Source organism: Papio anubis, chromosome 14 (genome assembly GCF_008728515.1).
Source record: "Papio anubis isolate 15944 chromosome 14, Panubis1.0, whole genome shotgun sequence".
NCBI lineage: Eukaryota > Metazoa > Chordata > Mammalia > Primates > Cercopithecidae > Papio > Papio anubis.
Genome location: NC_044989.1, coordinates 85743147 through 85758268, shown reverse-complemented (window position 1 = coordinate 85758268; position 15122 = coordinate 85743147). Strand labels below are relative to the sequence as shown.

Here is a 15122-nt window from a genome sequence, read left to right as displayed (position 1 = left end):
GCTGCTCCCACCCAAAAAGGAGCTGGGGTCCATTCATGCACCTGGCCCCCAAACCCTCCCCTGCTCCAGCCACAGGGAAACTGGAGGCTTCTCCTCCCCATCTTTGTGCTCCCCTTCAAGGCGTCTTCTGGGCCTCCCTTGGGTCACCAGTCCAGTCTTGCACAACCCCTTCTTACCCCACCCCACACCTCACCCACTTCCAGGACTCCGCCAGATAGATTTTCTAGATTCTCTTCTGCTGAGGGACAAGGTTTTGTCATGGTCGAGTCCCAGGGGACATCTTGGGGCCATTCCACTTCCCACTCCTGTAATGACACAGAAAGGTCCTCTGACCCTCCCCATGTCTCTGTCTGGACCCCACAATGACCCTGCCCACAGCCTGCTGAGCGGGTTAATCTCGCTGTCCTAAAGGACGTGCATGCCCAACCTGGGGGTGATGACATCCTTCCTCAGGGGTCCAAGACACTGACGTGCACCAAGGCCCAAACCCATCTGCAACTCACACAGAAACAAAAGAAAACCCCTTAACAGTCATAAAAGGACTCTGCTGACAGCCGCTTGACATGGTGTACACTTTCCACCTCTGCGCTTTTACTTTTGCTATCCCCCGCCTAGCATGGCTCTTCCCTCAGGCAGTTCAGGCCCTATTCAAAAGACAGCTCCTCTAAAAAATCCATCAATCCCCAGGCTGCAATGAGCTTTCCTTCTTCCAACCCACAGAGCAAGCACATGAATGCTTCCCAGGGTTGGGCAGAGAGGAGTCAAGATAATAACAGCAGCCACAATAATAATTATCAGGTGCTTCTGGCCTTTTACACAGACCGAAGCTCAGCAAATCCCCACAACAAGATCAGGACATAGGTACTGCCGCTGCCCAGACGCACAGAAGAGGTCAGGTAACCTGCTTGAGGTCATGCCACCTGGAAAGTGGTGGGTCCAGGGTTTGAACCTAGCCCCACTCTTAGCCCAGACACACCACAGAGCTCTGCAGGAGGGGTGGCCACAGCCCGTGTGGGGGCTGCTGACTGTTACCATGCAGGAATTTGAGCCCATTCTTGCCATAACGCCTGATTTTTCGAGACAGGCTAGAAGTCTGGATTTTTTTTTTTTTTTTTTTTTTTTTTTTAAGATGAAGTCTTGCTCTGTCGCCCAGGCTAGAGTGCAATGGCGTGATCTAAACTCACTGCAACGTCTGCCTCCTAAGTTCAAGCGATTGTCCCGCCTCAGCATCCCAAGTTGCTGGGATTACAGGCGCATACCACCACACCCAGCTGATTTTTGTATTTTTAGTAGACACAGGGTTTCATCATGTTGGCCAGGCTGGTCTTGAACTCCTGACCTCAGGTGACCCACCCACCTCGGCCTCCCAAAATGCTGGGATTACAGGCATGAGCTACCATGCCTGGATGAAAGTCTGGATTTTTACATGACTTTTTTTTTTAACTTTGTAAAATCACTGTTCCTGCCCCAAATCACAGCTACAAGGGATTTGGGCCCGTGGGCACAGGTCATGCCTGCTCGAAAGACCAGACCAGGCACTGCCATGTGGGGTCTCCCCTGCTGTGGCCTGGAATTATGATTTCTATGTCTGTGGTTTCAGAAACTCTTCTTGCCTAAATTATAAGCTAGGTGAGGGCAGGGAGCAGGTCCTATAATGCATCAATGTTTTGTGAAATCCCACATAGCTGTTGGCCCTCCTGGGAGGCACAGGGAGAGACTTACCTTCATGGAGATCCCACTACGAGCCAGCACTGGATGAGACCCTTCCCATGTGTTGTCTCATTTAATCCTCATAATGACCTGTTGAAGTTGGTAATACTGACCCAGCTCTTTCTTTTTAAACCAGTGAAGATCTGAAGATCAGAGAGGTTAAGTCTCTGACTGAAAGTCACAGACATCGGGGCAGTGCTGTGCACACACCTTTCAGCTCAGAGAACTGATGTAAATATTGTTGATAGTCTCCATGTTGGTGGTTCCAGACAATTCCTAAATTTATTAATAAGGAGGAGTTTATGTTTGGCAGGATCTCACCAGAGACATGCCTGTCTCTCAGTAAATAAGAAAGCACTTGGATCCCTGGATACCTAAATTCTCAGAGCTCTCAGGCCACTGTTTGCCTTGAAGACAGAAAACTGCCCTAGAGATGAAAGCTATTCAACAATGTGTACTGAATCCCTACTGTGTGGCCTGTTTTATGAGTGCAGAAGTCAAGGTGCCTCTGGGAGACAGACCCATCCTGCTGTGTGACAGGAGGCAGTGCAGTGTGGGTGGTGCCTCATGCAGGTTCCTGGGCTCTGCCGCCTGTTAGCTATGTGACCCTTGGGCAGGTTGCCTCAATTCTCCACACTTCATTTTCCCTCCCTGTATGTGGAGGTAATGAGGTGATGCTGACCGAAATCGCCACCTCACAGGGCTGTTGTGAGGATTAAACTAGTTGATATACATGTTTAGAACAATGCCAGGCACATGGCAAGTACTCTGGAAATGACCGTGTTATTATTTAGAACACTAAGTCGCCACTCCTTTGCCACTCCCCATGGAAGAAAGAGGCCCTAACAGACAAGGACAAAGGGCTAGGAACAACTTGGATGAACCCAGCTCTCCCTCCACACTATTTTCTGAAACTTCCCTTCAACAGCCTGGTGAAACCTCTTCCTCCCCTGGACGAGTCTTGGCTATGATGGGTTTTCACTTGACTCTCTTGGGTTTTCCAGGTAGACATTTGCAAACTGTGATAGTTTTACCTTTTCTTTTCCAACCTTTGTCGTCTTGGCTACTGTGCCAATGCAAAACCCCTGTCCCCCTCTCCTAGCCCTTCACACTTGTCTACCTAGCACCAACCCCATGGCTCTAGTGGAGATGCCTGCCGAGGGGAGAAACTACAGGGCTCCAGCCAGGGGCCATAACTGTGCTGGGCCCTCAGCCTCCCCAGCAGGGCAGAAGGTAGAATGGAGATGCGGATGCCCATGAGTGTGGGGAAGGGGCCAGGCAGGAGCGAGGCCTCTCAGAGCAGGCAAGGGGAAATGCACAGCTGGGTTACTACAAGGAGCCAGTTAATGGTAGCATGGCTGGAAGTGTTCCCCATGGGGCCTCACCCAGAGCTGAGGCTCAAGAAATACTGCTGAATCAACACTGACCTGTGAAGACTATATCCAGTTCCCCATGGGCACAACCTAAGTGGGGCCCTTCTGAATCCTTCTCTTTGCCAAGATTCTAAGAATATGGAGATCCAATTGCCTTATATTTTACCAAGAGACACCCATGTCTCAAATAGATCTCCCTGCTAAAAAATGAAAACAGTTTCCTAATTCATTAATATTCTATCTGATTTCCCTGTCTGGAACCACCCCAGATCTGCTAAATTAGACTCCCTGGGAAGGGGTGATAGGACACATTTTTAGAGGAAATATATCACCTCATAATCAGGAAATGCAACAGCTGCCTCAGTGGGTTTCTATGCAAAGATGTCGCTCTCCATTGCCTGCATGTATGTGCGTGTCAGCCCTGGGAGACAGCCCCTCAATTCCAATGCTGCACCTTCTGTGCCTTGGAATGGGCCCAGGAGTCCGCATTTCGACAAGCACCTGTGATGATTCTGAATCAGGGGTCTGGGGCCCACACTCTGAGAATTACCGCCCTGGCATTTTCCAGGTTTGAAGTTTCTGAGCATCTTCTGTGTAGTTTCCCAATCTCTTCTCACCCAAGATGCTCCTTAGGACACTGAGGTTTCAAACTGCCTTTTCAGAGCATAAGCAATGGGCAGCCCACAGGAAAAGCAGCAGGATTCCCAGCAAGTACTGGCACTGCCACTGAAACACCCAGTTTGGAAAGGGCTACAGAATGATCAGCTAAGCCTTTCCATCTCATGCATGTACCCGAATAGGACAAGTGCCACTGCCTCACATATAACTGTGTCCACAGTTGGAGGCAAAGGAAGGCGAACATATCACTCAGGCCTCCACACCTTTGTGATCCCTCCATTGGAGAGAGCAATCACTTTCCTCTTTGGGCTACTGCTTAGAGATATACTGCCTCATTCGCTCTCTAGCCTAACTTACGAAGGCCAGCTTGTTCTAAGGGCCTTCCTGGCAATCGGAAACAGCTTGCCTGCTACCTGAATTGGATATGTAACATTCGTCTGTCCTACTTGGAGGAAACGCTTACAACCAGACCACCCTGTTTTCATGTGGCGCCTTTCAGATTAAGAGAAATATTTGACCCCATTATTCTATGACTCCTGTAAAATCCTACAACAGATGCAGAGAAAAATGTAAAGAAATCAATGACATATAAATGAGGCTGAACCTGCCAAGCCCAGAATGTTTTGTAAAGTAATCTTGTTCTTATTAATTTCATATTGTTTCTGAAGAGGAGAAGTAAAAAAAATGTACATTTTCAAAGATCTATTACTTCCTCAAGACAATAAAAAGTAAATTGGAGATATAAAAAATGTGGCCCATAAATAGCTTTTTCCCACTCTGGAATTGTCCCTTCCACAAAAAGAGGCAGCTCCCATTCCCATCCTCCCAGGGACCCTCCTCCACTAAACCTGGTGTATTTAGTTTTAGATGTGTGGCAAAAACTAAAACTGCACCATGAGACAAGATAGACACACGGATAGAATTCACTCTGAAAACACGGAACAGTGAGAATTTAGCCATGAATTAGATATGGCTCATCCCTTCACTTCTTTCGGGTCTCTGCTCAAATATCACCTTCTCCATGAGGCCCTTCCTGACACACATGCACAACAATATCCCCACCTCTTCTCTCTACCTGCCTTACTCTGCTTTACTTGCTCTATTTGCTCGTGGTGCCCATCCCCACCTGACACGCTGTACACATATATCTCTCCCCGCTGCCGGAAGGTGACTTGAGAGGTGACATCTGATTCACTGCAACAGGCCAGTACTAGAAAGTACCCCATACTCAAGTACAGATGTTCCTCCACTTACAATGGGGTTACATCCTGATAAACCCATTGTAGGTTGAAAATATACTAAGTCAAAAATGCATTTAATAGGCCAGGCACGGTGGCTCACACCTGTAATCCCAACACTTTGGGAGGCCGAGGCGGGCGGATCATGAAGTCAGATGGAGACCATCCTGGCTAAGACGATGATACCCCATCTCTACTAAAAATACAAAAAATTAGCTAGACGTGGTGGCGAGTGCCTGTAGTCTCAGCTACTCAGGAGGCTGAAGCAGAAGAATGGCGTGAACCCGGCAGACGGAGTTTGCAGTGAGCCAAGATGGCACCACTGCACTCCAGCCTGGGTGACAGAGAAAGACTCTGTCTAAAAAAAAAATGCATTTAATAGAACTAACCTACCAGACATCATTGCTTAGCCTAACCTACCTTACTCGTGCTCAGAATACTTACATTAGCCTACAGTTGGGCAAAAACGCCTAACACAAAGCCTTTTTAATAATAATGTTGAATATCTCATGTAATCTGTTGAATACGGCACTGAAGTATGGTTTCTACTGAATGTGTTTTACTTCAGGACTATCGTAAAATCAAAAAATTGTTCAGTCAAACCATCATAAGTTAGGGGCCATCTCTATTTGGTGAAAGAACTATTCCATCTGTCCATCCAGCCACCCACCTACCCTTTCACGTTCCATCTACCCACCCTTTAGTAAAAACTAATGATGAGTGAGGCACCATGATGACCATTTTATACACAGGTGAAGAGAACAGACACAGTATTTGCTCTTGGAGGGACAGCTAGCAGGCAGCTGTGTGTACAAAAAAATACAAAGCTATGTTTCGGAAAGTGCCCAAGGGTGCCATGAGAAAGAAAAAAGGAGGAACCTGTGTACAATTAGGGAATCAGGGATGTGCAGAGCACACAGGACGCGGGCAGGTGCAGTGGGCGGAGCTTGCTGGTTGTGACAAGGGACAAAGTGGTGTGAAAGACAAGAAGGGTCAGACCACACCTGCCAGCAACCACTGCTCTGTGTGCATGGTAGGTCGCAGGTGGTAACTTGGAAGTGAATTCATCAGTGACATGCAAGTATCAACTTTATTTACAAGATTTATAGAAGTGATGAACAAACTTAAAATGTTTGCTCCTACACTGATTATAAAAGAGTACTAAAATCAACTATGAAAATGTGGGTTTAAATTCCTATTTGTTCTGCATCAATGAAGATGTGAAGATGCTTCTTGAGTGTCTGAGAAAAATCTTGGTATGAGGAGTAAACATAGCTGAAACACTTTGGGCAACAGAATACCATGAAAGTCCCTTCACACTGTTGTTCTGAATGACATTTCTGACCAGAGAGTGGTGTCAACATTCACATTCAGGAGAATGATTTAATGCGTATCATCCTAAAAACAAATCCTTAAAAGATTGGATTATCTTTTTTCCCTAGAGTAAAATATCTCCTAAGACGTTTGTTTCCTGGGATTAATTTTCTCCTAAAAGTATAGTACGTGCAACACTTTTGATTAAATGAGGCTGTCTTTATTGAACTAGAAACTCTTTGAAGGGAGGCATTATCTCTGGACTTCCAGCACCAGGACCAGTGCCTGGCCCATAGGAGACCCCTAAAATATGTTGGATGAGATGAAAGGGTCCCAGTTAGTCAAGATTTTGCTGAGTCTGGATTAGCATAAACCCCACTCTCAATATAGTGTTGGTCACACGCTAGCTGTGAGACTACAGGTCGTGGGATGGACTTTTTGGAAAATTAAAAGAAATCATGACTTACAAAGAGTACCCATCCTGGAGGCTGGGACTTCGCAGTCAATCAATTAGTGGCAGAGAACACTGTTTTGTATTCAAGAAGAACCATGATTGTTCCTCGCTTTTACACTACCACCTTAACTGCCTTCTATCAGAATCTTACCTTGGCATAAAACCACTAACCCACTGACATATTTTGAGGTCAAACAGCCCCAAAGAGTGACTGCAGAGCCTCTCTGGTCAAGAGCCAACACACAAGATGGCCACCAACAAGGCAAGGTCAGTGATGTGTAGGTGGAAGAATTGCCACTGACTTCCCATCAAGGCGGACTCAGTACCAATGGGCAAATCACAGGCTCTGTTCTTGAGCCACGTGTGCTCATTTCTCATCATGGCTATTGGCCCTAGCCCCTGCAGACAGGGTACAGGAGCCCAACAAGAGGGAGTTAATAGTCCCAGTTAACAGTTCCCTTCACTTGGAACTTTGTCAGTAATAAAGGCATGCTGTGAATTACAGAGTGGACTGCCAATCCGTTCTTGGTGACAGGACTCTGAAGAAAGCATCCAAGTGGATGACAGTCCTTATCAATGAATTATCCATCTTCAGGATCCAACTAAAGTGGTAACATTCAATTTTTACATCATGTCCACTGCTTTAAAGAAGCACAGGAGTGGAGAAAACTGCTTGAGCAACTAGAATCAAGAATGTGGAGGCCGGGTGCAATGGCTCACGCCTCCCAACACTCTGGGAGGCCAAGGCAGGTAGATCACTTGAGGTCAGAAGTTCAAGACAAGCCTGGCCTATGTGGTGAAACCCCTACTCTACTAAAAAAAAATCCAAAAATTAGCAGGCTTGTAATCCCAGCTATTTGGGAGGCTGAGGTGGGAGGATGGCTTGAACCCGGGAGGTGGAGGCTGCAGCGAACCAAGATTGCACCACTGCACTCCAGCCTGGGTAATAGAGTGAGACTCTGTATTAAAAATAATAAATAAATAAATAAATAAATAAGAATGTGGGCTGACGAGCATTTCTGCTTGCTGCCCTGGAAGTCTTCTACCAACAGGCCGGGAGTGCAGATGCACACAACAATCTATCTGCACATGAGTCCATCATTTCAAGACACAAAACGCTCAGGCTTTTGTTGACAATTGGCCATATAGAAGTACGGTATTGCTACTGCTGGAAGACAAAGGCTTTTAATATACAGTTCACCTGCCACCTTCAACTCTAGGCCTGCTCAGCACTGAGAGAAAATGCAACATAAATTACGTTGCAAGAGGGCTTTATTTTTCTTTTAAAAATATCTTTATTCTTTTTCAAGTTCCAAAAGCAATATACATTTATTATTTTAAAACAGCTTGAAATTAAAACTATATTATTTTAAAACAACTTGAAACTAGAATTTCAATTTAGAAAATAAAAATTCTAACTAGAAAAAATTCTAACTAATCCTCCTAATTCTCCTAATCTCATTCCACTTCTAGGTAATTTTCTCTTTTCTTTTTTTTTTTTTTTTTTTGAGACGGAGTCTCGCTCTGTCACCCAGGCTGGAGTACAGTGGCCGGATCTCAGCTCACTGCAAGCTCCGCCTCCCGGGTTTACGCCATTCTCCTGCCTCAGCCTCCCGAGTAGCTGGGACTACAGGCGCCCGCCACCACGCCCGGCTAATTTTTTGTATTTTTAGTAGAGACGGGGTTTCACCGTGTTAGCCCGGATGGTCTTGATATCCTGACCTCGTGATCCGCCCGTCTCGGCCTCCCAAAGTGCTAGGATTACAGGCTTGAGCCACCACGCCCGGCCAATTTTCTCTTTTCTATCTCTAAGTACGTTGTTTAAAATATGAAATGCTTCACAAATGTGTGCATTATTCTTGCACAGGAGCCATGCTAATCTCTGTACTGTTCCAATTTTAGTATATGTGCTGTCAAAGAGAGCCCCAGGTAGTTTTCTGTGTATAGACTAAAGAAAAAAAACTAAATAATACCTTCTACAAGTTTTCTCTCTGCTTATTAAAAAAAAATTTTAAATGAGGTATAATTTCTGCCCATCGGATTAAGTTAAATTTTTAAAAAGTTGGCAAGGGTATCACTCCCATACTATTCATAAAATTGTAATTTCACCAAGCCTTTTTTTGGATGGTATTTTGGCAGAATTTATTAAAATTTAAAATGCTAGCTGGGCATGGTACATGTGCCTACAGTTTCAACTACTTGGGAGGCTGAAGTGGGAGGTTTGCTTAAGCCCAGGAGTTCAAGTCCAGCCTGGGCAACATGGTAAGACCCTGCCTCTAAAAAATACAATAAAATAAAATGCACAGATACCCTCAGGCCCAGTAAATCTGCTACTAGGAATCTATGCTGGAGAAAGACTAGTTTGGGCATACAAAGGTGTGTTCAAGTATGTTCTTTTTTTCTTAACATGTCTACCAATATGGGAATGCTTACAAGGTACATCTCTACTATGGAATACAACACAGTGGCTAATTAGAATGAGGTAAGCCCATATGTACTGATCTGGAAAGGTCTCTGAGATACCCTATTAAGTGGGGGGGGGGAAAGCAAGTTATCAAATAGAAAGAACAGAATCTTCTTTGTGTTAAAAAATACACAAAATAATACATAGTAGTTGTATATGTATATATTCAAATCAGCCAGGAAGAACACACACCAAATAGCAGTGAGAGTACAGTGGAGCTAGGCAGAGAGGGGAAAAGAAAGTCAAGGAAGAATTTCATTTTACTTGTACTATTTGAATTTTTTACTTCCATTAGCAAGCACCTCTTTATTAAATGTAAAAAGAATAATGAAATAAATCTTTCATTCAGTTGATATATTTTGAGTGTGGCATGAGGTAGGGATCTAACTCCCCTTCCAAACTGCCCCTCCCTGTATAGTTTGAGTCTGTTTAGAAGATTTCCCTTGCGTTCTTTTGGTCTATTATCACATCATTATCACTTGCCGTGGTTTTTTGTTTGTTTGTTTGTTTGTTTGTTTTGAGACGGAGTCTCGCTCTGTCGCCCAGGCTGGAGTGCAGTGGCCGGATCTCAGCTCACTGCAAGCTCCGCCTCCCGGGTTCATGCCATTCTCCTGCCTCAGCCTCCCAAGTAGCTGGGACTACAGGCGCCCGCCGCCTCGCCCGGCTAGTTTTTTGTATTTTTTAGTAGAGACGGGGTTTCACCAGGTTAGCCAGGATGGTCTCGATCTCCTGACCTCGTGATCCGCCCGTCTCAGCCTCCCAAAGTGCTGGGATTACAGGCTTGAGCCACCGTGCCCGGCAGCGGTGGTTTTTATAGGATGCTTCAACATCGTTTTCAAAACTCTTAAAGGTATCTTTTAATTTTTTTAAACTTCTTTTTAATCTATTTAGAACTTACTTTCTTCCCTTCTTCCCTTCCTTTTCTTTCTTTTCTTTCTTCTTTGTGTGTTTTTTTTCTTTTTTTGAGACAGGGTCTCAGTCACCCAGGCTGGAGTGCAGTGGTGTGAACATGGCTCATTGCAGCCTCGACCTCCTGGGCTCAAGTGATCCTCCCACTTCAGCCTCCTGAGTAGCTGTGACTACAGGCACATACCACCATGCCTGGCTAATTTTTAAATTTTTTTGTAGAGACAGGGTCTTGCTATGTTGCTCAGGCTGGTCTTGAACTCCTGGCCTCAAGTGATCCTTCCACCTTGGCCTCCCAAAGTGCTGGAATTACGGGCGTGAGCTACCATGCCTGGCTGGAATTTATTTTCTTCTATGGTATACATTTTCCATTTAGCTGAGTCTGATGCATCCATAATCCAAACTTGCATTTCAACTAATCTTGGTTATCTACCAAAGAATTAAGATCTTTAAAAATATGGCAGTGAGTTGGCAGCTCACCTGTGATAGAGTCGTGCAATGTTCTGCTCATGTTCATTAATCTGGTGTTAAGGTACACATAATACCTCAGAAATCAGTTATAGCTTCCCAATGTTAGAAATGCTATTAAAATTGACTGAACCATGGAGAACACACTTTAACCTTTCGTAAGAGTTAGGAGGTACTTTAGGTTCAAATAGGCCCTTAGAGTCAGTGTTTATCTCTCAATTGAACCTCACAGCACCTAACATGCCTCACCATTACAATAAGGGACTGGAGCTCCCAAGCCCCATGGCCTGCTCCAATATTCTAGTATGATCAAGTTATCTTGCACAGAATGAAGCAGGACTCCTACCTTTTCGGGGCGATAAAATCTACCTAACACTGTATTAAAAATTAATTCAAAATTGATCAAAGACCTCTAAGAGCTGAAATTATAAATCTCTTAGAAGAAATTAAAGATATATTTTTTATGACCTAGGACTAGGCAGTGGTTGCTTAGATATGACACCTAAAGCACAAATGATAACAGAAAATATAGCTAAATTAGACTTCATCAAAATTAAAAACTTTTGTGCTTCAAAGAATACTATGAAGAAAGTGAAAAGACAACCCACAGAATGAGAGACAGTATCTGCAAATAATGTATTTAATAAGGATCTAGTACCCAGAATATATAAAGAAAGAGCTCTGGCAACTCAACAATAAAAAGATAAATAACTCAATTTTAAAAGGTCAAAAAAGCCCGGGCATGGTGGCTCATGCCTGTAATCCCAGCACAGCATTTTGGGGGACCAAAGCGGGAGGATCACTTGAGGTCAGGATTAGAGACCAGCCTGGCCAACATGGTGAAACCCCGTCCCTACTAAAAATACAAAACATTAACCGGGCGTGGTGGCATGTGCCTGTAGTCCCAGCTACTCAGGAGGCTAAAGCAGGAGAATCACTTGAATTTGGGAGGTGGAAGTTACAGTGAGCAGAGATCACACCATGGCATTTCAGCCTGGGTGACAGAGTAAGACTCCATCTCAAAAAAAATAAAATAAATAAATAAATAAATAAAATGTCAAAAGACATGAATAGACATTTATCTAGAGAAGACTTAACAATCGCCTATAAATACATTAAAGGGTACCCAATATCATAAGGCATCAGGAAAAGGTAAACCAAACCACAATGACATACCACTTCACATCCATTAGGATAGCTATGGTCAAAAGGACAGAAAATAATGCCTAGTGTTGATGAGGATGCAAAGAAACCGGAACCCTCATACACTGCTGGTGGCAATGTAAAACGGTGTAACCATTTTGGAAAACAGGCTGGCAGCTCTTCAAATGGTTAAACATAAAATGACCGTGCAACCCAGCAATTCCACTCCTAGATATACAGCTGACCCTTGAACAACACAGGTTTGAACTTTGTAGATCCACTTATATGTGAATTTATTTCAATAAATATGTTGGAACATTTTTTGGAGATTTGTGACAATTTGGAAAAACTTGTAAACTATGTAGCCTAGAAATGTTGAAAAAATTAAGAAAAAGGCATGTCATGAATGCATAAAATATATGTACATACTAGTCTATTTTATCATTTACTACCATAAATCTATTATAAAACATTAAAATTTATCAAAACTTCTGCACAAACAGACTGTACATGGCACCATTTATAGTCAAGAGAAATGTAAACAAAGATGCAATATTAAATAATCACTGCATAAAATTAAATACAGTACATACTGTACGACTGTAATAATTTTTTTGTTTTTGCCTTTTTTTTTTTTTTTTTTGAGACGAAGTCTCACTCTGTAGCCCAGGCTAGAGTGCAGTGGTGTGATCTCGGCTCACTGCAACCTCCGCCTCCCAGGTTCAAGTGAATTCTTGTGCCTCAGCCTCCTGAGTAGCTGGACTTACAGGCACGCACCACTGCACCAGCTAATTTTTTTGTAGTAGAGACAGGGCGTCACCATGTTGGCCAGGCTGGTCTTGAACTCCCAACCTCAGGTAATGCACCTGCCTTGGCCTCCCAAAGTACTAGGATTACAGGCGTGAACTACCGCACCTGGCCACTACTGTAATAATTTCATAGCCACCTCCTGTTGCTACTGCTGTGAACTCAAGTGTCACAGGTATCCAACAGCTAGATGCTAGTGATCTCTATGTGAGCAGTTCATCTCTCCAGTAAACTGCTTATTCCAGTAAAAAGTGATCTCTTGCGGTTCTCATGTAGTTTTCATCGTGTTTAGTGCAATACCGTAAACCCTGAATAATACCATGCACCCCATATGAAGTGCCACTAGTGATGCTGAAAGTGCTCCCAAGGAAAGAGAAAGGTCATGACATTACAGGAAAAAGTTGAATTGCTTGATGTGTACCACAAATTGAGGTCTGCGGCTGTGTGGTTGCCTGTCATTTCAGATAGACAATTCGTCTTGTAGACAGACAACGTAAACTTACGGTATTAATACAGTATTTTCTCTTCCTTATGGTTTTCATAATAACATTTCCTTTTCTTTAGCTTACTTTATTGTAAGAATACAGTATATAATACATATAGCTTACAAAATAAGTTGTTAATTGACAGTAGGCTATTAGTGGTTCAGTTTTGTGGATCCGAAAGTTATACACGGATTTTCGACTGCAGGAGGGGTTGGCGTCCTAACCCCTGCATAGTTTAAAGGTCAACTGTATACCCAATATAACTGAAACCATACATCCTTACAAAAACCTGCACGTGAATGCTCACAGCAGCACTGTCCACAATAGCCAAAAAGTGGAAACAACCCCAACGTCCACCAACGGATGAACGGACAAACAAACTGCGGGATATCCACACGATGGGTATTATCCAGAAACAAAATGGAACGAAGTACAGATACATGCTATGATACAGGTGAACCCTGAAAGTGTTATGCTACGTGAAAAAAGCTAGACATAAAAGGCCACATGTTGTATGATTCCATTAGATGAAGTGCCTAGAATGGGCAATTCCATGGAGACAGAAAGTAGAAGAGTGGTTGTCAGGAGATAAAGGAGAGTGACTGCTAATAGCTAAGGGTTTTTTCTGGAATTAGAGAGTGGTGGTGGTTGCGCAACTCTATGAGTATACTAAAGCCACTGAATTGCATACTTTAATAAGATGAATTTCATGGTATGTGATTTATATCTCAATTAAAAAATAAATAAGATATATTTTTCAGCTATTAGACAAATAAAACAATTATCTTGTATAATATTTCTAGAAATAGATCTGAATCTTTATATCCAACTGGCATACCCCAACAATGACTCCCAACCCTGGCAGCCCACTAGAATCACTTGGGGAGCTTTTAAAAACATACAGATGCTTGGACCTCCTTCCTAGAGATTATGATTTAATTGGTCTGGGGTGGAGTTTGGGGACTGGTGTTTTTCAAAAGCTCCCCAGTTGATTCTAATGTGCAGCCAGAGTTGAGAACCACTGCCCTAGAATTTGAGCTTTTCAAAGAGTCCCTGGTGTTGGTTTAGATATCTGTTATTTCATCCTTTCTCATAAACATGAGACAAACACAATTTTAAATGGCTCATGGTTTCTGGCTGTTAGAACTCAGTAGAACTGGGATTTTATTTTATTGTCTTTTCCACTTTTTTTTTTAAGATCAGCAGATTGCCATTTTATAGGCAGAGAATCTTAAATGCAAAATGGCTAAGACACATACTGAGGTCACCATTGTGAGCTGGGCAGGGATTGAATTACAGTTTCTTCCTTGGGAACCTAATTGAGTTCTTTTTCTAGTTACTCCAGCCTGAACCATCACGGACATTAGGGACACCCGCTCAGCACAGGTGGTAGGACAGGTAGCATCCTGGCAGTGGCAGAGACAGAAAGGCTGGGTGGAGTCTCACAGTCTGGGAAAACTATAAACTCTCAAGTCTACCTTCAGATTTGATGAAATGGAGCCTCCTCTCTACCTCCTCCTACCCCCGCAAAAAACCTTTCTTCTTTACAGGGCTGGGAAGTTGAGGTTTACATCACTTACTTATTTCTGGGCAGCCATCCGAAAGTGCTCACTTATCTAGACCACTACTGGTCTCATTTTCTTTTTATTTTTGAGAAAGGGTCTCATTCTGCCACCCAGACTGGAGTGTAGTGTCACAAACAGAGCTTACTGCAGCCTCAACCTCTTGGGCTCACGCGATCCTCCTGCCTCAGCCTCCAGAATAGCTAGGACCACAGGCGTGTGCCACCACACCCAGCTAATTTTCTGTAAAGACGGGATCTCACTTTGTTGCCCAGGCTTGTCTCAAACTCCCGGGCTCATTTTTATTACTTTCCCCAAAGCTGCTGAAGTCTGTCAGTTGGGTCCGCATTAGGCTCGCCATTCATTCTGAGCCCCAAAGCCATTTCTAAATGGCAAAGTCATGGCCAGCAAGGGCTGCTCATTTGTTTAGCTTTGGGAGTCTGTCTGGGCCTGAAACCAGCCCCTGCCCATGGAAAATGCTCAGAACAGAGGACCCTCCAGGCCTCTGAGACCAGAAGCGAGGGAGCCACAGATACCTCTCCCTGGGCTCCGGCACCGCACCCACTTCCCTACTTGCCAG

General features: G+C 43.9%; 1 protein-coding gene and 1 non-coding gene across 2 annotated transcripts in view; both read right to left on the bottom strand.

Moving 5' to 3' along the window:
- The window catches only part of TCF7L1 (transcription factor 7 like 1), a 179022-nt gene that overhangs the window by 97932 nt on the left and 65968 nt on the right, over positions 1–15122 (bottom strand). The gene's annotated exons all lie outside the window — the stretch shown is intronic.
- On the bottom strand, positions 8530–8633 carry LOC116270386. Its single transcript, XR_004178428.1, has one exon. It is a non-coding gene; the product is annotated as a U6 spliceosomal RNA (small nuclear RNA).